At 37.1% G+C, this 24576-nt stretch overlaps 1 protein-coding gene and 1 long non-coding RNA gene across 3 annotated transcripts in view; both read left to right on the top strand.

Moving 5' to 3' along the window:
- Positions 1 to 20311, top strand: part of LOC110134628 (uncharacterized) — a 61475-nt gene extending 41164 nt beyond the window's left edge. The window contains exons 2-5 of the long non-coding RNA XR_011488769.1: positions 11947 to 12135; positions 14009 to 14215; positions 17156 to 17231; positions 17346 to 20311. This is a non-coding gene — a long non-coding RNA (uncharacterized lncRNA). The remainder of the gene's footprint in view (positions 1 to 11946; positions 12136 to 14008; positions 14216 to 17155; positions 17232 to 17345) is intronic.
- The window catches only part of CTNNA3 (catenin alpha 3), a 1809955-nt gene that overhangs the window by 528891 nt on the left and 1256488 nt on the right, over positions 1 to 24576 (top strand). The window lies entirely within an intron of this gene.

The following is a 24576-nucleotide window of genomic DNA, read 5'->3' as shown; positions in this document are numbered from 1 at the left end:
CAGGAGTGTGAAGTCAAGGGGTCCTTAGGAAGCGATACTACAAACGAAGCTAGTGGGGTGACAGTATTCCACCTGAAGCTATTTAAAATCCTAAAGATGATGCAGTTAAAGTGCTTCACTCAGTATGTCAGCAAATTTGGAAAACTCAGCAGTGGCCACAGGTCTGGAAAAGGTCAGTTTTTCCTTCCAATCCCAAAGAAGGGCAATGCCAAAGAATATTCAAACTACCATACAGTTGTGCTCATTTCACATGCTAGCAAGGTATAATGCTCAAAATCTTTCAAGCTAGGCTTTAGAAGTACCAAGAAGTTCCAGATGTACAAGCTAGATTTAGAAAAGACAGAGGAACCAAAGGTCAAATGACCAACATAGGTAGAATCATGGAAACAGCAAGGGAATTCCAGAGAAACATCTCCTTCTGCTTCACTGACTAAGCTAAATCCTTTATGTGGATCACAATAAACTATGGAATATTCTAACAAAGTAGGAGTACCAGACCATCTTACTCCTGAAGAACCTTATATGTATGTTAGAACCAGACATGGAACAACTGAATGGTTCCAAATTGGGAAAGGAGTATGACAAGGCTATATATTGTCACTCTGCTTATTTAACTTCTATGCAGTGTACATCATGTGAAATTGCAGACTGGATGGATCCATGCTGGAATCAAGATTGCCAGGAGAAATATCAAGAATTTCAGATATGCAGGTGATACCACTTTAATGGCAGGAAGTGAAGAATTCAGGAGCCTCTTTAAGGGGTGAAAGATGAGAGTGAAAATGTTGATTGAAACTCAGCATAATAAAAACTCAGATTATGGCATCTGGTCCCATCACTTCATGACAAATAGAAGGGGAAAATTAGAAGCAGTGACAGACTTTATTTTCTTAGGCTCCAAAATCACTGTGGACAGTGGCTGCAGCAATTAAAATAAAAGATGCTTTTCCTTGGAAGTAAAGCTATGACAAACCTAGACAGCATATTAAAAAGGAGAAATAACACTTTGCTCATGAAGGTCCAAACAGTCAAAACTTGGTTTTCCCGGTAGTCATGTATGGATGTGGACTATAAAGGAGGCTGAGCACCTAAGAATTGATACTTTTGAGTTGTGGTCCTGATGAAGACTCTTGAGAGTCCCTTGGACAATAAGAAGATCAAACCAGTCAATCCTAAAGGAAATCAACCCTGAATATTCATTGGAAGGACTGATGCTGAAACTCTAATACTTCGGCCACCTAATGCAAAGAGCTGACTCACTGGAAAAGACCCTGATGATGGGAAAGATTGAAGGCAAAAGGAGAAGAGGGCAACAGAGGACAAGATGGTTAGATAGCATCACTGATTCAATGGACATGAATCTGAGCAAACCCTCAGAGATAGTGGAGGACAAAGGAGCCTGGTGTGCTGCAGTCATGGGCTTGCAGAATCAGACATGACTTAGCAACTGAACAACAACAATGATATATATTCAAGCTCTTTGTAGTATTGTTAGTAATTAGAATATTATTTCCATATCTTTCTTTTCTTCATGTGTCCTTTTTTTTAACTTGTTTTTCTTTCTAGTAATTTCCTTCACAGGAAGAAACAAATTTTTAAAAAATTCATATCACACAGAAATTCAATTAAACATATAGTATAATCATTGCTTCTTTCCTGGAAACAAATAAATAAAGATGGCAAGGACACAGTCTCTGCTCTTTGAGAATTCTATTTTTGAATGCAAATACATAAATAATTATAAGAGAATATAATAATAGTGATATAGGGAAAATATTAATCATTATTTCACAAATGCTAAAAGTAGTAAGTGACTGACCAAACAAAACCAAAAAAACAGAGAAACAAAAATAACAAAACCAAGTCCTTCTACATCAGAAAAATATTGCTGTTTAACCTGGAAAGTTGAACGCTTAAATAGGATATTCAGATCAGTTCAGTCACTCAGTCATGTCAGACTCTTTGTGACCCCATGAATCTCAGCACGCCAGGCCTCCCTGTCCATCACCAACTCCCAGATATTACTGAAGACTAAATGACTGAAAAGCAAAGGAAGAATTAAAATGCTCTTACTCCCAAAATATTGATACATGGATGCAAGAACAATCTGCAGCTGCTATGTGAACCTAAAAAGAGACACAAATGTGTCAATAAATAAGTTCAGTTCCGTTCAGTTGCTCAGTCCTGTCTGACTGGGAGCCCATGAGCTGCAGCACGCCAGGCCTCCCTGTCCATCAGCAACTGCCAGAGTCTTCCCAAACCCATGTCCATCAAGTCGGTGATGCCATCCAACCATCTCATCCTCTGTCATCCCCGTCTCCTCCTACCCTCAATCTTTCCCAGCATCAGGGTCTTTTCCAATGAGTCAGCTCTTCACATCAGGTGGCCAAAATATTGGAGTTTCAGCTTCAGCATCAGTCCTTCCAATGAACACCCAGGACTGATCTCCTTTAGGATGGACTGGTTGGATCTCCTTGCAGTCAAGGGACTCTCAAGAGTCTTCTCCAACACCACAGTTCAAAAGCATCAATTCTTTGGCACTCAGCATTCTTTATAGTCCAACTCTCACACCCATACATGACCACTGGAAAAACCATAGCCTTGACTAGATGGACATTTGTTGGCAAAGTAATGTCTCTGCTTTTTAATGTGCTATCTAGGTTGGTCATAACTTTCCTTCCAAGGAGTAAGCATCTTTTAATTTCATAGCTGCAATCACCATCTGCAGTGATTTTGGAGCCCCCCAAAATAAATTCAGCCACTGTTTCTGCTGTTTCCCCATCTATTTCCCATGAAGTGATGGGACTGGATGCCATGATCTTCGTTTTCTGAATGTTGAGCTTTAAGCCAACCTTTTCACTCTCTTCTTTCACCTTCATCAAGAGGCTTTTTAGTTCTTCTTCACTTTCTGCCATAAGGATGGTGTCAGCTACATATCTGAGGTTATTGATATTTCTCTGGGCAATCTTGATTCTAGCTTGTTCTTCCTCCAGCCCAGCCTTTCTCATGATGTACTCTGCATATAAGTTAAATAAACAGAGTGACAATATACAGCCTTGACGAACTCTTTTCCTATTTGGAACCCGTCTGTTATTCCATGTCCAGTTCTAACTGTTGCTTCCTGATCTGCATACAGATTTCTCAAGAGGCAGGTCAGGTGGTCTGGTATTCCCATCTCTTTCAGAATTTTCCTCAGTTTGTTGTGATCCACGTAGTCAAAGGCTTTGCCATAGTCAATAAAGCAGAAATAGATGTTTTTCTGGAACTCTCTTGCTTTTTCGATGATCCAGTGGATGTTGGCAATTTAATCTCTGATTCCTCTGCCTTTTCTAAGAGAAGCTTCAACATCTGGAAGTTCACATTTTCATGTATTGCTGAATCCTGGCTTGGAGAATTTTGAGCATTACTTTACTAGCGTGTGAGATGAGCACAATTGTGTGGTAGTTTGAGCATTCTTTGTCATTGCCTTTCTTTGGGATTGGAATGAAAACTGACCTTTTCCAGTTCTGTGGCCCCTGCTGAATTTTCCAAATTTGTTGACACATTGAGTATAGCACTGTCACAGCATCATCTTTTAGGATTTGAAATAGCTCAACTGGAATTCCATCACCTCCACTAGCTTTGTTCGTAGTGATGCTTCCTAAGGCCCACTTGACTTTTCATTCCAAGGTGTCAGGGTCTAGGTGAGCATGAGTGATCACACCATCCTGATTATCTGGATCATGAACATCTTTTTTGTACATTTCTTTTCTACTTTAAGATTTTTTGATACCTATGAAATTTGTTATGCCAGTTTATGTTGGAGTGGAAACACATATGATTGATTCAAAAGAAATTTGAATGAGTTACAGTAAATATTGTTTATCAAGAAAATTGACATATTGTGAGACTGTGTGATCTTTGAGATTTAAACCAATGCTTTCATTTTAGGGAGTTAAATGATTATCCCAGTATTCCAAAATGTACTGGTATTTCTGCTTTACCTGCCCAGGTCTGTTATGATGGGGAAAGGTTTGCTTTCATTGTGTGATGGGAATTATACTCAGCTGAAGGCTATATTTACATTATATCAGAGATACATGGAAAAACCTGAAATAATGTAATACCACCCTTTTTTATTCCCTGCCATCTGTGGTAACATTACCAAATACCAGCCCCCAGGATCACCCATGCTCACTGACAATATTATTATCCTACTTTGTTCTTTGTTCCTCTATACTTATCCTCCCTTTGTTATTCATCTCAAAACCCTTCCCATTATTCTCCAGATACACATCACCTTGAAAACAAACTTGAACACCTTAAAGACACACTTCTCAGCCTTTTACATTAACCAAAAGCTAGCTCTCTCATGCCACCATTTGCAATGAAGTCTGCTCATGTACCCACCCTCTGAGTATATGAGTCTCAGTTGTGTCAATGGGCATTCATTCACCTTACCCTTTACCACTAAATCCACAGAATCTGTTGTTTTATTATGTAAGAATTCCTTTCTCTGAAGCTCATAATGTTTGGCTATTCTGTCCTCTATCCTGAGCTTTTGGACCTCAGCAATTGTTACAAACTTTAAGACTATAGAATGACTTGACCTTAATTTAAGATTGCTTTCAATATGGCCTACCTCCAAAATGGCAAGCAAAGAGTACACAGGATATTCACAAGACTGAGGATAAAACTGACTGGATGCTGGTCCCCAGTGCCTCCCTTGCCCTCTTTTTGGGTACTGAAGGTTCAGTTCAGTTCAGTTGCTCAGTCATGTCTGACTCTTTGCAACCCCATGAATCGCAGCATGCCAGCCCTCCCTGTCCATCACCAACTCCCAGAGTTTACTCAAACTCATGTCCATCGAGTCGGTGATGCCATCCAGCCATCTCATCCTCTGTCATCCCCTTCTCCTCCTGCCCCCAATCCCTCCCTGCATCAGGGTCTTTTCCAATGGGTCAACTCTTTGCATGAGGTGGCCTAAGTTTGGAGTTTCAGCTTCAGCATCAGTCCTTCTAATGACCTAAGGTTCAGTGGTCTGTATAAGAAGTAGGGACTGTATAAGCCACAGATCCAGAGTAGCCCAGAACTTGTCTCCGTGGTTTCTAATGTGAATTACTGGTAGAGTGTCTGCTTCCTCAGCATTCCACTATCCACCATATTATTTTATAAGAAAATTCATGATACATCACAGTAATATACTTTTTTCTCATGGTGCCAACCTTCAGCAGAACTCACCATGGGCTACCCAGTCACTATTTACTATCACTTCTCTCATTTTTTCTCATCATTTCTCTATACTTTTCAGTGATTATGGAATTAATTAAGAGCCTTTTCTATTCACGTTCAGCTGTCAGGTGAATGACTTGTGTTTCTTTGTGTTCCCCATCCACTGCCTAGTCTCAGATTTCTTTCACTTGGTCAAATCTAATACCTTTTGACCCATCCTTCCTTCCCCACCTTCTTACATTATGTATTTGATGTGTTATGGTGGAAAGCATATATACTTCAGAGTTAAATAAGTCAGAGTTTATGTTCCAGCTCTGTTACTGACTTGCTGTGCAAGGTTGGACAAGTCATGTAACTTTATTCATTCTTGATTTCTTCATCTATAAAAATAGTCAGATAATTAAGTGCAATGACATATGTAAAATTCTAAGCACAGTGCCCACAGATTCTGAAAAATACAAATTTCAACTCCCCTTCATATGGCTATATATTAGATCATATCCTTGTAGAAAATTTTCAGTCTCTGACATCTTAAGCTACAGTATCTCATTTTATAATCATAGCTTTTTTTATCCTTTGGGTTTACCTGTTATGTTTACTCTTCAACGTCATTCAAACTTATAACCTCCCAATTTTTATTTTTTCATCAAATCTATTAAACCCCTTTCCAGCTTACTTTCCCCCTCTTTTGGGCACAGTTCCACAAGTAAATGCCTCCTTCCCCTAGTAGTTTGTTTCAGGTATTGTTGTAACTGGTTTTACATATACCACCTTATTTAATCACCAAAACAACCCTATGGGGTATATGTTATTATCATCTTTATTTTACTGGTGAGGAAATGGAAGCACATAGAAGATGTTACTTGGATCAATTGTGTCCTGTAAACACATGCTCAATATAGAGACATAAAAGAAGGGCATCTAACCCAACCCACATGGCTTAGAAAAGGCTTCCTAGAGCATTTCAGGCAAAAGAAGGAGCACAGCAAAGGGGCTTGTGGTTGAATGCATAGTGTGTTCTGAGTTCCGTAGTTAAGGTAAAGTGAGTGACAAATAGTGTCCAGAAATATTGGGCAGGAGAGGGTAAAACAAAAGCTAAATCTCTTTAATTTTTCAAATTAATTGCTCCAAACTCTGCATACCTTACTGTGTTTGTCCTTCTCTTGATTCATATCCCACCCTCTTGAATGACCTATATTTTTTAAGCTTATCCACAACCCCCAGAAATTAATAGAGAGGAAGAAATATTTGATGTCTCTGGCAGGGGAGTGTGTAATTTCCTCAGTTCTGTCTCGTCACAACAAAAATTTGTGGCGACGGACATTTAAAGCCCTCAGACAGACCGTGTCTCAGCTCTCAGAAGATCAGTGTTACAGCTTCATGTTACAACTCAGTTTTATTTAGAAAGTAAAGGAAAATACATCCTTGAGGCGTGAGGGCATGCCGACCCAAAAGACGTGGAGAGAAGAGAGAGAGAACCCCTGCCCTTTGGCTCCTCTTTTTATGTTTTTTCCTCCCCCTGGGCCTGCCCTATGTAAATTGTGCTAGCCAGGAGTGCTGTTTGTTCTACCTGAGGTCCTCACGCCAGTTCTCAGACCTTTCTTTGTTTGATTTTTGCAGGCTTTTCCCTTGTCTTTTAGCCACTGCCATTCTGGATTCCTTTTTCCTATTCTAACTACCTAACATCTGCATTACTGCCAGTGTTTCCATTTCTATGTAGTTCTGGTGTTAGAGGTGCTTGCTTGTCAACCAGGTGCTTGCTTGTCTTCTGTTCTTGGGGTACACCCTTGGCCTGGACTCATTGATCCTTCAAGTTTGGGTTACATGGCTATTCATCTTTTTAGTTTCCATTTCCATGCTCAGAATAATCATTATGCTGAGATGGAGTAGCCTAGGAAAGCTTCCACACAATGAACCATGTAATGTATTGAAACAGATCTCTCTAACAAATTCTTAGACCCTCTTATAGAGTGCATTTCTTCTGACTTACAATGCTTATCTGCCACAGGTCTACTCCAGAAGGTTTATCTAGCTTTAAGTCTTGGAAATTATGATTTGGAATTTCTATCTTTCTTTCCTAGTGGAAAATCTTTATAATTTATGATTTCATGAATAAGAAAATTCCTCAGTATGTTTATGTATGATTCCTGGTTGACTCTTATGGTTAATATTTTCTGAATGGGTAATACCAGGCAGGAATAACCCCTTACAGAAGGTTTCTTAAGAGGCCTAATTTTGGTGGGGATATGTTGTATTAGCACAGTTGTTGAACCCAAGTTTGTGTGTGCAACACACAGCAAGGCCAAACAAACCAAAACATTGAATTTTAGAGCAAGAAAGGTTTATTGCCAGGGCCATACAAGGAAAATGGATGGTTCCTGCTCAAAAGACCTGAACTCCTCAATGAATTTCAGGGAAGAAGTTTTTATAAGTAGAATTTTCAGGGGAGGGCTTCAAGGTGTGTAACCCTCTTGCATTTGGTTGGTGGTGAGTTAGCAGGGATAAACGTGAGGTTGAGCAAGCTCTGGGACTTGGTGATGGACAGTGAAGCCTGGTGTGCTGCAGTCCATGGTGTCGCAAAGAGTCAGACATGACTGAACCAGTGAACTGAACTGAACTGAGTTAGCAGGGTGGTCCAGAAATCTCAACCATTAACCTGATTCCAACCAGTCTTGGTTTCCCATGTTTGTGCTCAGCCTGAAGTTATCATTTTCCACCTGGACGGGGACCCTAATTCCTGCAGAACTCAGAGATGTGTATCAGATTGTTATGCACATGCCCTATGGAGGTGTGAGGCCCAGGTCCAATGCTGTGCTATTTTTTCTTACTGCATTCTCTCCCTCTTCTAATTAGTAACTTTGAATTTGCCATTTGGAACTCTGGGAAGCTCTAGGAGGCTGAAAGATGTTTTCCTGCAAACAAGAAACAGGAAACAGAAGGCTTTGCCCACAGGGTCCTGCTGGGTTTCACAGTGATTAGCTCCAGATAGTGATCAGTGAATTCTTGCTAAATGTGTGAATGAGCATGAGTACAACCAGAGGTTTTCTACTCACAATACTGAAATATTCCATTTAGCATCTTCCTCTCTATTATGTTTCCCTGAGGCTCATAAGAAAGTAAAAGAATATCTAAAAGTGGTAAAATTTAATATACAGTAAATTTCAAGTGCTCTTTTTATTGTAAAATCCTACTTTTGAAGGTTCTTTTCATCTCTATAATACTAATGATTCCTGTCTCATTATTGTGTATATTTCAAAGCTTCTTATATAATAAACATGGGGAAATCCTGTTTGACTTTACATGTGTTGTTTAATTGAAAGTTTTATTTGATTTAACCCACAACAATTTTTTTTTTTTTTGTAGCTAATAAGCTACGGTGTCAGAGTTGTTGGTCGTTTAAAAGTAAATCACTGGAAACAATTAAAAACTAAATTATAAAGTTGTTATTAAATTTGAGATCACTTTTTAACTTAAGTCTGGGCAAGAAGTAAATTTAGCGAGCAAAGGGATGACATTTGAAATGAAATAGTTAATGTTCCAAGAAAACCCGGATTGCAAACACATCTTGTTAGTTTCCTATTTAATGAAAATGGTTCCATTTAAAAATCTGAAAATTTTTTATTATGAAGGACTGTCACAGGCGCAGTAAAGAGGCAAATGCTATGCAGAGATTAATATAAAATGTCACAGTTCCTTCCCTCACGGGGGTGATAGTCCAAAGAAGATAGAGCGCTTTTTATCAAAGGGTTCCAAATGAATGCGCAGGCTAATTTTCACTGTTCTTTTTCTCTCCCTTATATTTGCAGTCTTTTATAATTGATATGGTCAGATATATTTTAAAATTAATGTATTTTAAATTTACACTTTTTTTTCATGATCAGCCCAGTTCCAGCTTGCATTAATTTTTCAATTTTCTATGTTTAGAAGGAAAAGAAAAAATCCTTTTTGCTCAATGTGGCTATTTTATCAAGAAATAAATAATTGTATTCTTCTTTATTTAAAAAAATATTTTAAATTCTTGAGGCATAAAGGTTTTTCTTTTCTTTTTTTTTTTTCCCCTCAAGTAGTTTACCTATGGGGAAAAATACTTTGTGCTCAGGACACCTATTTATTTTTATTGTGGACACCTTCTCAGGGCAGTCACTTCATGGAGAATATTGATTTCCACGTCACTTAATTCCCAAATCTTTGCCAAAGTAATACTGAAGAAGAAACTGGCGAAGTTAAGCCTTTGATTATTTTAAAATATTGTCAAAGAAGTAAAACTGTTAACAAAAAAGAGGCAAATGTTCCTGCCCAAGGCAACTCTCAATGTAGCTCTGAAGAGTGCAGCCTGCAAGTGATTATGGTAGAGAAAATTGCAGAGGGTCTACTAGTTTTGTTAAACTGAAGAATAATATTTTATGGTGATGCTAAGAAAAGATCAGTTTATTTTGGAATTATTTCCCAGTGAGAGATGTAGTGATGAAGTGAATCATTTTTAAAAGTGGAAATAGAATAGAGGTTTTTATGAGGGATTTGGTGATGGGAAAACCCTGTATCCTGAGTTATCCCCTTTTCTGTCTTACATAAATAGTAAGCACTTGTGAGGGTTATTTCTACATTTTGGAAGAATACTAAACAAATTTTAGAATCTGTTTCTTTTCTACTAGCTATTTGAGGATAATCCATATGGTGAGATAGTTATTGAAACCTAGAAGCAAGATGCATGTATCAAAAACAGAAATAACCTTACAGAGATAATTATATCATGGATAAATGGAGGTTGTTTGATTGATTTTCCCTGCTTTGATTTTATGATATCAGATAGGGTCCATGTTATTTATGTATCTATACATTATTTATGTATTTATAGCAAGCATATAGGATTGGAATGAGCTCAGAGTAGATGTTGAAAAACAACTCAGGAGGCTGAAGAGACTATTTCAGTAGTCAGAGAGATGAAGAGTTTTAGCAGCTTTCTTAGGGTTCTCCAGAGAAACAGAAGCAATTGTGCATATATATATGAGGTGGGGGGAAGTGAGGGAGAGATATTTATTATTAGGAATTTTGATTACATAATTAGGGAGGCTAGCAAGTCTCAAGAGCTGCAGATAGAGTTGGCAATCTGGTGACCCCGGAGGACTGATGGTTTAGTTCTGGTGCAAGCCTGAGGAACTGAGAATCTGGATAGCCAGTGATATAATTCCAGTTTGAAGGCTGGCATTCTGGGGATCCAGGAAGAGCTGATGTTTCAGTTAGCATTTGAAGTCAGAGAGAAAAGGCTGATGTCCCAGTTCAAAGGCCATCAGGCAAGAGGAATTCTCTCTTGTTTGTAGGAGGGTTGGTCCTTTTGTTCTATTCAGGCCTTCAGCTGATTGGATGAGGCCCACCCACATAAGAGAGGGTAATCTGCTTTACTCATCCTATTGATTTAAATGCTAACTGCATCCAAAAAAATTCTCATAGAGACTTCAAGAATGTTTGACCAACAAAAGGGCACCTCATGACCCAGTCAAATTGATATATAAAAGTAACCATCACAAGGTTAAATCTGGAATTTATGACTTGGAAATGAATTAGTTATAGGTGAGAAGGAAAAGGAAGGGTCAAAAATGACTCTCAAAGAGTGAGTTTGAGCAACTGATTAGTCTCATTTGCTAGACAGAATACATGAGGAAAAGCATATGTAGTAGTTATGTGAAGTAACGAAGGTAAATGACTCAACTAAGCTCTTTTTGATGTATCTAAATATAATATCTGTATTAGGGCTTCTCAGTTGACACAGTGGTAAAGAATTTGCCTGTCAGTGTAGGAGATGCAAAATGCACAACTTCAATTCCTGGGTCAGTAAGATCCCCTGGAGAACAAAATGACAACCCATTCCAGTGTTCTTGCCTGGAAAATTCTATGGACAAAGGAGTCTGGCAGACTACAGTCCATCGGGTCGTGAAGAAGAGTCGGATGTGATTGAGGGACTGAGCACACATGTGTACACAGATACATGTGTACATATGTAGAACTGTAAGTGTTCTGATTAGAATCTCAAGTTCTTTCCTACTGACTTTGTAATAATAACAACTCTAAGTCAGAGGGTGGAGGAAATGTGTATTATTTATTAAAAATATAAAATGGTGACCATGCGTGAAATTAGGTCCTGAGGAGACACTGTAAAGGAACTGGACTGAGCTTAGCATAGTTGCACCTAGACAGGGCTTTTGATGGTCTCCACACAACGTTCAGTTCAGTCCAGTTGCTCAGTCGTGTCCGACTTTTTGTGACCCCATGAATCACAGCATGCCAGGACTCCCTGTCCATCACCAACTCCCGGAGTTTACTCAAACTCATGTCCATCGAGTCAGTGATGCCATCCATCCTCTGTCGTCCCCTTCTCCTCCTGCCCTCAATCCCTCCCAGCATCAGGGTCTTTTCCAATGAGTCAACTCTTCGCATGAGGTGGCCAAAGTATTGGAGTTTCAGCTTCAGCATCAGTCCTTCCAATGAACACCCAGGACTGATCTCCTTTACAATGTTACCTCCTGTTATATTGCCAGAGTTGTGACTCAGATTTTGGAGAGTGATCTAGAGTCTGATTGTTTAGTTGGGCTTGCTGAGGATCAGGTGGTGGTGGTGGTTTAGTCATTAAGTCATGTCAGACTCTTGCAACCCCATGGTCTGGAGTCCACCATGCTCCTCTCCTCTCTGTCTCTGGGATTTCCCAGGCAAGAATAATTGTGTTGCCATTTTGTTCTCCAGGTGATCTTCCCAACCCAGGGATCAAGCCCGCATCTCCTGCACCCAGACAGATTCATTACTGCTGAGTCATGGATGGACATCACTGAGGCTCAGACCATATTCCTAATTGTGGGAGTAGTCTTTCCCTAGAAGGAGTACATAAAGTTAACCATCCTAATGGGAAATCAACACTAGAGAAGGAAATGAAAAGTGAGGACATGAATCTAAAATCCTGGATGATTATGCTTATTTTATAGTGAAGATGGCTTGTGGGGCACACAATTCTGTTTCTCTCTTCAGCTAAATACAAGCTTTGGAACCCCTTGCATTATTTATGTACTGTATTATTATTGTTTTTATCTACATTAAATGTGTATCATAAAGGAAGTCAATAAGTGTACCTAATGTGTTAATAATGAGTTAAAACCTAAATGCAAATATGCAAAATACATCAAAATAGAGGAAAAAGTATCTGTTAGCTCATGAGATGGTAAAGAAATAAACAGAAATAAATGTTTAGTCTTTGATGGTTTGAATTGTCAGGCAGAAAATATACGCTGTAGTCGTATTAAGAGGACTGATGTAAACCAATGGAGAATTCTACTAGAGAGGCTTTCATTCCTTAAAGAGAAAAAACAAAAACAGGGACAGAAAAATCCCAAAACAGTGCATGACTGGCTTCCCAATTTACTTGGTTGTCATTATCTGGCTTCCCAGAACATCTGTCTAGTTTGAATCATCCAGCAAGGCTCAGAGTGCTTCATTGTTAACTGGTTTTTGACCAAGATGAATTCTCCTCAAGGTATAAGGATTTGTTGGGAAGTTTGGTTTACAGTCAGTCACTTAACTATACTTTGTAAGTATGGTTTAGTAAGCCTATATTAGTTTAGTAGCTAAGATATATTGAATAAATTGACATGAAAATTTTATTTAAAAAGCAAACAGAGTAATTATAATTATTATATTTTTATAAGTGATTTTGTCTTTTTTTTTTGTGTGTGTTCTGGCTCATCTAATTCTGTTAACCGTGTCAGGGATAGAAATTAGTATCCTCTTCTTTGTAATATCATTCATTATGAAAAGCACTTGTTTTTGTTAGCAGTGAAAGGAATTACATGATATTATTTATCTATAGAAAAGACCATAGGTTGGATTCCAAAAGTTAGCAGAAAGAAAAGAAAACACATATAGTTAAAATTACTTTTAGGAGTAAATTGGAAATCAATATTCTATGTCTCAGTAAGTTCAACATAGCCAGTTTTCCTTCCAGCATTTCTTTTCTTGAGTATCAGAAGTAGTTGGCTTTCTTTCAAGAGTTATTCTATGTGAAAATGTGCATCTTTAAATCCTGTAAGCACGGTAAACAAGGCTAGTTGCTCATATTCTGAGATGCATCAATACTTGGACCTTTGTGCTTTTGAGGGCAGAGTAGATTAACATTTCCTATTTGATGTTCTATCCAGGGCATACAAATTGGCTGACAGAATCTTTGGCACTGTTTCTTTTCAACTTATACAATTGAAGTTGTATAAGTTACATGTGTTTATGATTCAATTCCACTCTAGTTTTGGTTCTATTTGGTTACTCTTTCCTTATAAACTTTTATAGGCAGAGACACTGTCATAGTGTGGAGAAATGTTTTAGAGTCGAATTTGAACATTTGTAGATGTAAGTTTGAGGAATGGTATAAGTTTATTTCATGATAAACTGGCCTCGGGAGCACTAAAAATATTGATATTTGGAAAGAATATCAATTGCTAATGATTCATTAAAAAGGAGGGAACAAAATATTTTTCTAGAACTCTATCACTATATTATAATAAGTCTGTTTTAGACAATGACAATCACATACAGGTCCCTGAAATCAATACTTTAGTTTCATTCATTGTTGTTGGAAAAATGCTAAGTTCCAAAGCTTTATTAATAAGATAGGACATTCAATTCTAGTTATTATAATTTATTTATGTTTTATATAGTACTTAGTGAAAACTGAATTAAATAGTTGCAAAATTAGTAATATTAATTTCTAGTCTATATGGAGAAATAAACAAGTAAAAGCAATAATCAATGTTTTCTTCTGTAGCGCATAACTCAACTGGCTTCCCTGAGGCACTGCAGTTCCAGCAGAATTCTGCTCATTGATTACAGATTCACCTGACTTAACTTGATAAATGATTTTGCCCAAGCCTCCTGTCTGAGAGGCCTGTTCAGACCTTGTTGATATAAAAATTTCACTGCCCTTTTAACCACTAATGCCAACATTATTGGTGATTCTTTGATTTGCATGCTGGTAAGTGTCAGAGTAACAGTATTTTATAAGCCCTTTGGCAAATAAGTTTATCTGACTTTGTGAAATTATGTGAAGAAAACAACACTTTATATTTAACATGATTCACAATTAGTCCCAGTAAGTTTTGAAAGTGTTAGGCATAAGTTGATTTGGGAATGGTGAATTTCTGGTAGCTTTTTATACTGGTAATGTGCAAAATACATTCTACTATTTTGGAAGCCTTTACCATAAAACCTGGAACACTGAATGGCTTATTTTTCTGGATACTACAAATTTTCCTTCTGAGATAGTTCACCATGAAGCAGTTCTAATTATAGGTTGTGTACCCATGACAAATGACTGAAAATTAATTATTCTCTATGTGAGAAATATAACCTAGAAATGGATTGTTGCATTATTTCCATCCTATGGCTTTTTTGATGATTGATGATAAAGAGTGTTTATATAGAATATCCCATGTTCACTTACATACATAATGCACTTAAATGAATTTAACAAAAATGTTCCAAAGCTTAACAAAACTTAACAAAAATGTACCAGTTTCTAAGTCAAGGACCAAACCCTGAAAAATAGCTTCTGGAATCCCCTTCTCTTGGTGTACCACAGGAATAAAGCTTTAAAACTGAGTGTTAATAAAAATTTTTCACACTTTTACCCCCATCTATCAACATGCAGTTAAACTACTTATACCTTAAAGTCATGTGGAATCCATCTCCTAAGAGCAGGTGGTCTAGTGGTTACCTTTTAGGATCTTCAAGGAAGATCTTCAAAACAATAGAATGGCTGATAGCTACCTAGACAAACTTTGACTTCTAGAATTGGTTTAACCAATATTTCTTATGTTTGACTGTGGGTCCCCTTACCTTTTCATTTTATGTAATACCTGTTAATACAGAAACATTCTTCAAGGAAAAAAATTATATATATGTATGTAGGACTGGTGGCAGGACTTAGTCTCAGGACTGTGTTTATTATTCTTGAAAGATCATATTTATAATACAGTCTAAGACACTTAACAGTTTAGAATACTAGAGGAAAAATAAGCATTCTAATGAGTTAAATTATTAGATTAATTGAAGATTATAAAGCACGTGATTTTTGGTTTCCTTCCTTGCAATTGAAGATCTTTTTGAAGTTTATATATTGCTCTTCTCTGTCAATAAGTAGATCATCCTATGAAAGTTTCCTTTGCTTTTTATAGGTGAACATCTTGCAGTAGTCAGGAAGCGTTACTCAGATGGGATTTTTATTGTGTAAGGTGTTAGACTGAGAAGTACAGTGGGTTAAGGAAGGTGTTCAGATTGTCTGGAAGTATTTTACTATTGTTAATGATTTTTTGATGACAGTATTTTGTTATAAAAAATACAATTAACTAATGATTTTGATTAGCTAAAGTTGTTATTGTAATTGTAATTGCATCAACTCTCAACGTAGAATAGAGCCTATTGAGTTAGCATGAATTGACTGGAGTTTCATTGGGATCATTTTTTCTCTAGAACTGTCACCCATCAAGTGGTAGATATTCAATAAATATTTGTTAAAAAAAATTAAATACAGAGACCTGGTCCCTATCTCCCTGGTGATAGTTTACCCGTGATGAAGGGAAGCTGTATAAAGGAGAGTTTTCTGGTTAATTCCAACCTCTATGTTTTGTTCATCAGAATGCATGATGCTCATCTGCTGATTTACAGGAGTGCTTCTTCATTATACATGGACTGCACATCCTCTGATACTCTTAAGAGCTGAGCCTTTCCAAATCACATTTAATAGTCTGGATTTGGCATTGAAATTAGACTGGAATACACTGATGCCTACCACTGCTGATAACTGCATCATCCTATTTTTTTCTCTCCTTAAGAATAACAACAAAAACAATCGATTTACCTTGGTAAAGTGCTTACTTTTTATTAATGTAACTTTTTAAAAAGAGCTGTACAATTCTGACACATTAGGTTGGAATATTGCTGGTAATATATCCTGTATATAGCCTCATCTGACCAATGCGTCTGTAACTCACAGTGCCTTTTCTTATTATTGAAAAATCTTTCCCTTTCAGCTGAAAGAGTATAAAAAGTCTAAGTAAGAAAGGATCTGTTCTGTCCTCTATTTAGGCTTAGAAATACACCCTTTAAAAATAACACTTTTTACTGTGAAGACATAGAATCTAAACAGTCAAATTACATAAAAGTACTCCTTTATTCTGATATACATTTATTACTTTATGAACTATGAGCAAGATATATTCATTCACATTGAAGATGAAACTGCATTTAACAAAAGCAAATTGAACTTTGCAAAATAATTAACACCACTTCCCCTCCTCATGCACATAGTAATCAGTTTTATAAATTAATGGCTAATGAGACTTTTATTCTTTTGACTGTATTCAGCATGCATTTGGTGTACTTTATCTCATTTTTATTAGCATCATTTCTTCTAGGTCTTTCAGTCATAATTTATTTTAAATTTTATCTAATTGGAACTTTGGTCATGTTATCCTAAATCCTTTCTTTCACAGGACAGGGTAAAACTAAATAATATTTAAAAGAATTTAGAAACTTTAAAAATAAAATCCAAATATATTTGCTTTCTAAAAAGGGTATGTCTTTGCCCATAACACATAGCATACTACAATTAGGTTTTTATATAGACTCTTCTTGAGGATCTTTTCCATTAGAAAAGGATGCTCTCTAGAGCCCTTATATGGTCTCTTAATTAATAGCCTAGAACCCACACTTATTCCATCTGAACCCCCCTTCTGAATGTTCTAGATAGGAAATTGTCAACAGATTGGCTAAATCTGTCCCTCGGTTATATCTGATTTGCCCTGAATAGTGAACAGTGTTGACCCATAATATATTACACAAAAAAATAGAATGAGTTTATGACATTTGAATATTGGAAATTTCCCACAAAAATTGAGATTTTTGGTTTCTCTAGAAAAAGTGGAAGATATGGATCTATATCCTATTGGGCAACAGTCTGCTGGAGTGGGTAGTTGCCCCTTTTAGATGAGGTAAGGGCGCTCTTGTTTACTTCAGTTTCCACCTTCCCTATTTCGCATATATTATGGCTGGTGGTCAGTTGACACTGGCACTCATCTTCTTTTCTTTTCTTTTTTCATGCCTAGCACCTGCCTGATCCTGTGGACACTTGAGGCTGTGACTCCTTATATCTTTTTGCTTCACTAGAACTTAAATGCATTGTGGCCAGCACCACTAGGCACTAATGAGTTATTATAAACTACTTTGAAATGTGCTTTCTGTTCCAAGTATGATTCTTATAACTAAATAGTTTGTATTTCAGGCAGTGTGTGAGAGGAATGAATCTAATGGTTAAGAATTTCAGGTTGCGTGATCTGTAGAGGCGATACTTTAAGGCTAACAATCTGTTTAGATGCCTCACCCATGCATTGACAAATATACTCTCCCTGATTAGTTTAACTCCCTTGATTCCCTATCAAGTGCTCTATTCATGATTCACTCTGGTGTCTCTCAATGAATGCAAGCCACAGAGTGTCTGCCCTTCTCACACAATCCTTATAAAGCTGGTAACTACCACAGCGCCTACACTGAGTCCCTGTTGACAAGATTGACCAAAATTTCATCAGTTGGTGACAAAAAAAAATGCAACATAGAAAATGGTTTTAAATGTAGCTTAGGAGAACAGGCCACTTGGAGGGTTCCAATGAGCTATAATTTGTTTAAGAAATTGAGAGCGGAGGAAGATTTAAGGCATTTGAGGAAATGCTTTTGTGTGAGTTTTTGGAATCTTGATCAGGGAATATTGTTGGTGTGGTAAAAATTGAAAGAGATACAATGACAATAGAGACTTTGAGAGAAGTTCTTTCTGAAATATTTAAAATCCCAGTTCCTATTTGAAATCTAACAAGTAGTGACTACTAGCAATAAGTGTGCTTCATTTGTACCCCAAGAGTACAGTATTGTGACTCAGTGCCCCCAACATCAGTTCTTTCTCCATATAGGTGAATAATGACTTAAATGTAGTCTGTGTTTAGGAAAGACTTGTGACATGTGTTATAAAACCAGAGTAGCTTTTCTTTGTACAGTAAAGAAATCTCATCAGCCTGTGTAACCATTGTATTCATCAAGAGAATGGGCAGTAAAGAAGATATATGCAATAGTGTAATCTTTTCATTCTCTTTTCTCGTTTGTAGCTCTCATTGTCATGTAGGAAGGTGCACTCAAATCTCCAGTATTCTGTTTTCTGAATAGTGCTCAGTTTTCTTGACTGCTCCATTTGGGCATCAGAGCTTTCTTTCACTTTTGGAGTTTCAAATGCCACATAACTTTCTCATGAAGTGCAGAGTATTTTAAGATCCAGAAGCACTGGTATAGAGAAGAGTATTAACACTCACTCATTAAACTTGATGTTTGACCTTGAAGAGTCTGTGTATATATTAAATCAATATGTACTTTTCTTCACTAGGCTGAGCTTCTAGAGCCTAACACTGTGTAGGCTGGATAAGATGCTTGCTTTCCATTGTAATCTAGAGTGATAAAAATGATCAACCTAACTTGAGTAATTCACTTGATTCAGGAGAGAAATAGAATACGATGTAGATTATCCAAGTTAAAAACATCATTTCATAGTAATTGGCTGACATTTAAAAGCTGGAATTGTGTGAAAGCCCATTGCATTTATTTAATCACTATGGACTCAGTTTTGAGCAAATAACCAGATCTACCTTTTCTGTGTCAATCAGTACAACTCTGTATCCCTTTCATGTGCTCTTTTACAATTTTAGGCCAGATCCAGATTTTTTTTTTTTGGTATTACCATGACAAGTCTGTTTACCTGAGCTAAGGTATATTTTTAGAGACACTATTTGGTTGTTTTAAAATGCCCTGATTTGTATTAGGAATACCATTAATTTCTGCCTGCCTAGGAAATCCAATCTGCTTGCTAATGAAAGAGATGCAGGTTCGATCCCTGGGTTGGAAAGATCACACAGAGAAGGAAATGGCAACCCATTCCATTATTCTTGCCTGGGAAATCCCATGGACAGAGGAGTCTGGCAGGTTACAGTCCATGGGGTTGCAAAGAGTCAGACATGACTTGGCAACTAAACAACAACAAGGAAGCCTAATATGGGAAGTACTTTTGGTATTTTATAATCAAGACACATTCTAAAATGTTTTTCAAACTAAATATGATGTACTGATACTTTAAAGTATGAATTTACTCCCCTAGAGACAAAATTAAACTTGCTGATAATTAAAAATAGCAGCATGATTGATTGACTACCTGCTAATGAATTCTCTCATTTACTACTTGTTTCCTTTTGCTAAAATTATACTTAAATCACACTATAAAATAACCTACAGCTACTGAAAGATCTAGAAACAGAAATTATCATAATTCTCATACCTCTTATGTGAATCATTCTCCAAATTGTGAACTTTACAAATATATAGTTCCAGACTTTCTAGTAAATCTCACTAATAAATTATATGTTTGAAGTTCTAACAAAGGTTCATAGTCACTTCCTTACCCAAATTTATCTTTTACCATGAGTCTTTGGCTTTATTCGTGTTTTTTTTTTTTTTTTTTAAGTTTCTGGTGGTAACATGTCACATGGTATAGAGAAAATTTATACTTAAAACAATACTTGAAGTCTAAGGTCCCATTTAACATTGAGATTCCCAAAGTCTACAGATGTTCATATCTGAAACTTCCAGGGAGGCATATATAGAGAATAGAGGTCCTTTACCAAATCTTGAAAAAAAATGCACCTTTAGTGCTTTACACATCCACACATACTTCCTTCCATACTAGTGGCTTTACTGATGGGTTATTTTGTAGAGGTGTGTTGGAGACAGTTTGATGTTTGTATTAGTATTTGGTTTCATTCTACTTATATTGGCCTATCAGCTCGATTTCAAACAGGTTAGAAATCTTTTATTTTCCTCTAAAATCTGGGGACTACCAAGTTAACTTTTTAAATGAGAAAATTAGTAGTACAGATCAAGTTTGCTCCTGGATAGAAAAGATAAATGGTAGCAGAAAATAGTTGCTTGTTGTTAACAGTATTTTTGTAAAAGTTGTGAATATATAAGTATATGTGTAGCTGGTTCACTTAAAAGCTATATTCCAATAAAAAAATTTAAAAATTGTTATATATACCTAGAAAAACAGTACTGATTCTTATTAATATGTTTAAAATTTATTATAAAATTGCATGTTTATATGTGATCTATATAGACCAGGATTAAGAAATACTTAGCTCATGAGAAGGGTGACTTGGCTTTGTAAATTCTGTTAGGGCAGGCTTCATGTTTTATTAGTTCTTTACATTCTTCTTATTATCACTATGCCTTAGATAAAGCAAGCATTCAGAAAATGTTTTTGAATGAGTGAATTATAATTAAATCAATACTACATTTAAGAGTTCCTGGTAATGCACAATAATTAAATAACCTTAGCACAGGGGAGTAGAATATATGTAATTCATGCTATTTTTGAATGGTGTTGTGTTTTATTATGAAGAAGAATTGCTATTAATTTTTCTGAAGACTTGAGATCTTCAGTTTGGGAAGATTAATACATAAAACTTAGTGTCAGTGAAATACTTTAGAACAGAGCAAGATGGGGAGGCCCTTGTAAATGACATTCACTTGAAAGACATTTGGGAACTCCCCTGAATCACCAAATGTTAGAAAGGAATGGATAATAATGGAAACTATTTAGCACATTAGGGTCAGAGCAAGCACCCTTTTCCAATAATCCAAGAGAAGACTCTCCACATGGACATCACCAGGTGTTCAATACCAAAATCAAATTAATTATATTCTTTGCAGGGCAAAGATGGAGAAGCTTATCAGGAAACAAAACCTGAAACTGACTTGGTCTTGATATGTCAAGATTGTACTTCATATCATGAACTGACTATACCTCATATCATGGGCTCCTTACTGCAAAATTCAGGCTTAAATTAGAGAAAGTAGGGAAACCCACTAGGCCATTCAGGTATGACCTAAATCAAATCCCTATGATTATACAATAGAGGTGATGAATAGATTCAAGGGACTAGATCTGGTTGGGGGAAATCTGTATGCAGGTCAGGAAGCAACAGTTAGAACTGGACATGGAACAACAGACTGGTTCCAAATCAGGAAAGGAGTACATCAAGGCTATATATTGTCACCCTGCTTGTTTACCTTATATGCAGAGTACATCATGAGAAACGCTGGGCTGGATGAAGCACAAGCGGAAATTAAGATTGCTGGGAGAAATATCAATAACCTCAGATATGCACAACCCTTATGGCAGAAAGTAAAGAGAAACTAAAGAGCCTCTTGATGAAAATGAAAGAGGAGACTGAAAAAGTTGGCTTAAAACTCAACATTCAGAAAACTAAGATCATGGCATCTGGTTCCATCACTTCATGGCAATAGAAGGGGAAACAATGAAAACAGTGACAGACTTTATTTTTTGGGGGTCCAAAATCACTGCAGATGGTGACTGCAGCCATGAAATTAAAAGACACTTGCTTCTTGGAAGAAAAGTTATGACCGACCTAGACAGCATATTAAAAAGCAGAGGCATTATTTGCCAACAAATGTCCATCTAGTCAAGGCTATGGTTTTTCCAGTGGTCATGTATGGATGTGAGAGTTAGACTATAAAGAAAGCTGAGTGCCAAAGAATTGATGCTTTTGAACTGTGGTGTTGGAGAAGACTCTTGAGAGTCCCTTGGACTGCAAGGAGATCCAATGAATTCATCCTAAAGCAAATCAGTCCTGAATATTCATTGGAAGGACTGATGCTAAAGCTGAAGCTCCAGTACTTTGGCCACCTGATGTAAAGAACTGACTCATTGGAACAGACCCTGATGCTGGGGAATACTGAAGGCAGGAGGAGAAGGGGATGACAGAGGGTGAGATGGATGGATGGCATCACTGACTCAATGGACATGAGTTTGAGTAAGCTCTGGGAGATGATGATAGACAGGGAAGCCTGGCGTGCTGCATTCCATGGGGTAGCAAAGAGTTGGATATGACCACGTAACTGAACTGAACTGAACTGAGGCATTCAGATACAATGCCTGGGAAACTATCAACAGAGGTTTTAACATTGTACAGGAAGCAGTGATCAAAACCATTCTGAAGGAAAAGAAATGCAGTAAGGCAAAGTGGTTTTCTGAGGAGGCTTTACAAATAGGTGAGAAAAGAAGAGAAGTGAAAGATAGGAGAAAGGTAAAGATATGCCCAACTGAATGCAGAGTTCCAGAGAATAGCAAGGAGACCTTCTTAAATGAACAATGCAAAGAAATAGAGGAAACAATGGAATGGGAAACACTAGAGATCTCTTCATGAAAATCTGTGATATCAAGGTAATATTTCATGTGAGGATGTGCATGATAAAGGACAGAAATGGTAAGGACCTAACAGAAGCAGAAGATATTAAGAAAAGGTGGCAAGAATACTCAGAAAAGCTGTATGAAAAAAGTCTTAATAACAGGAATAACCACGATGGTGTGGTCACTGACCTAGAGCCAGGCATTCTAGAGTGTGAAATCAAGTAGGCCTTCAGAAGCATTACAAGAAACAAAACTAGTGGAGTTGATGGAATTCCAGCTGAGCTATTTACAATTCTAAAAGACGATGCTGTTAAAGTGCTGCACTCAATATGTCAGCAAATTAGGAAAACACAGCAGTGACCACAGGACTGGAAAATATTAGTTTTAATTCCAACCCCAAATAAGGGCAGCACAAAAGAATATTCCAACTACTACACAGTTGTACTCATTTCACATGCTAGTAAGGTTATGCTCAAAATCTTTCAAGCAAGGCTTCAGCAGCACTTGAACCAAGAACTTCCAAATGTATAACGTGGGTTTAGAAAATACAGAGGAACCAGAGATCAAATTGCCAACATTCATTGCATCATGAAGAAAGCAAAGGAATTCCAGAAAAACATCTCTTGTGCTTCATTGACAATGCTAAAGTCTTTGACTGTGTGGCTCATAGTAAACTGTAGGAAACCCTAAATAGATGGGAGTACCAGACCACCTTACCTGTGTCCTGATAAACCTGTATGTGGATCAAGAAGTAACAATTTGAACCAGACATGAAACAACTGACTGGTTCAAAATTTGGAAAGGAGTATGATGTTTTATATTATCATGCCTATATAACCAATTGCTTATTTAACCAATATGCAGAGTACATCATGTGAAATGCCTGGCCAGATAAATCGCCAGCTGGAATCAAGATTGCCGGGAGAAATATCAACAACCTCAGATATTCAGATGATAAGACTCTAATGTCAATAAGTGAAGAGGAACTTAAAGAGCCTCTTGATGAGTTGAAAGAGGAAAGTAAAAAAGCTGGCTTAAAACTCAACATTCAAAAAAGTAAGATCGTGGCCTCTGGTCCCATCACTTCATGGCAAATATAAGGTGAAAAGTGGAAGCAATGATAGATTTTACCTTCTTGGGCTCTAAAATCAGTGCAAATGGTGACTGCTGACGTGAAATTAAAAGACACTTGCTCCTTGTAAGGAAAGTTATGACAAAGCTATGCTATGATAGCATATTAAGCAGAGACATCTCTTTGCTGACAAACGTCAGAATAATTAAAGCTATGGTTTTTCCAGTGGTCATGTACTAATGTGAGAACTGGGCCACAAGAAAGGCTTAGTGCCAAGGAACTGATGCTTTTGAACTATGGTGCTGGAAAGTACTCTTGAGAGTCCTTGGACAGCAAGGAGATAAAACCAGTCAATCCTAAAGGAAGTGAACCCTGAGTATGCATTGGAAGGACTGATGCTGAAGCTGTTGCTCCAATACTTTGACCGCTTGCTGTGAAGAACTGACTTACTGGAAAAGACCCTGATGATGGAAAAGATTGAAGGCTAGAGGAGAAGGGGGGTGGCTGAAGCTGAGATAGTTAGATAGCATCACTGATTCAATGAAAATGAATTTGGGCATGCTGCAGTCCATGGGGTTACAAAGAATTGGACATGACTTAGTGACTGAACAACATTTTAGCACATCATTAGATTAGACACCAGATAATCCTAGTGTGTAGTTTGAGGAGACACACCTTGCCTCAACAATAGAGCAAAACTCTGGTGTGCAAAACTTTTCAGCAATGCATATTGGTTTAGGTAAATATTTTATTGCATTATTATTTATTCCAGTCTTTTTTTTTTTTTTTTTTTAGTATGAAGAGCTGTTTACTGGACAGATGTCTTCTTAGATCTGCCCACTCTTGCCTGAAAGGCAGTAGCTACTTCAGTAGCTATTTGCTTATTAAGAAAAATCAGGTAGTTCCACCCACTTCACATTAATTTGCTCTAGTTGATTATTTTCCATAAGATTTAAATAATTGCTTA

This window comes from Odocoileus virginianus, chromosome 7 (assembly GCF_023699985.2).
Source record: "Odocoileus virginianus isolate 20LAN1187 ecotype Illinois chromosome 7, Ovbor_1.2, whole genome shotgun sequence".
In the NCBI taxonomy this organism is placed as follows: domain Eukaryota; kingdom Metazoa; phylum Chordata; class Mammalia; order Artiodactyla; family Cervidae; genus Odocoileus; species Odocoileus virginianus.
The sequence above is the reverse complement of the archived record's forward strand: the minus strand, read 5'-3'. Positions and strand labels throughout refer to the sequence as shown.